General features: G+C 55.1%; 1 protein-coding gene across 1 annotated transcript in view; it reads left to right on the top strand.

Annotated features, from left to right (window-relative positions):
• Positions 1 to 608, top strand: part of DCPS (decapping enzyme, scavenger) — a 15,946-nt gene that overhangs the window by 1,152 nt on the left and 14,186 nt on the right. The gene's annotated exons all lie outside the window — the stretch shown is intronic.

The raw sequence follows: 608 nt of genomic DNA, 5'->3' as shown, positions 1-608 counted from the left end.
CAGGAACTTTATTCTAAGCCTCAGGTTATATGTTTTTATTAGTCTACCTATTGCTTTCGTGCAAGCGAGCAGGTTGTTCCTGCTTGGTAGGTAAAGTGGTGGGAAATTGCAAGTGACTCCGGGGCTGTACATGGGACAGGTGTGTCACAGGGAAATGGGTGGTAACTCTCTTAAGTTTTGCAGCCGGAGAGGCTGGTCCTGGCGCGGGAACCACGTGGCTGCCTCTGCTGCTGTGTCCTGGAGATGTGCATCTGAGCAGGCCATGAGGATGGGCAAGTGTCAGGCTGCTGCTTTGCTCTTGGGGAAATGGGTTGGTGGTCAGGAGGTGATTGAACCTGCCCGCTCTGCCCTGGGAGCATGGCTGGGTTGGGGGCCCCTTTGCTCCTCCCACATGGTGTTCAGGGAGGGCTTCCCTGGGTCCTGAGGTTATTTCCTGACCCTGATGCAAACCCCTACTCCTGCCTCTGCCCTCTTGACCCTCTGCCTGCCTGGTCAGTGGCCCCATGTGGACTTAGGAGGATCAAATCAATGCTGCAGATCAGAGGGAACGTGCTGGAAGCATCCTGTGCTCCCCCAAAAAAACATCTGTGTTCCTTGTCAGGGAGCAG

Source organism: Chaetura pelagica, unplaced genomic scaffold (assembly GCF_000747805.2).
Source record: "Chaetura pelagica isolate M959 unplaced genomic scaffold, ChaPel_1.0 scaffold32, whole genome shotgun sequence".
Classification (NCBI taxonomy): Eukaryota; Metazoa; Chordata; class Aves; order Apodiformes; family Apodidae; genus Chaetura; species Chaetura pelagica.
The sequence above is the reverse complement of the archived record's forward strand: the minus strand, read 5'-3'. Positions and strand labels throughout refer to the sequence as shown.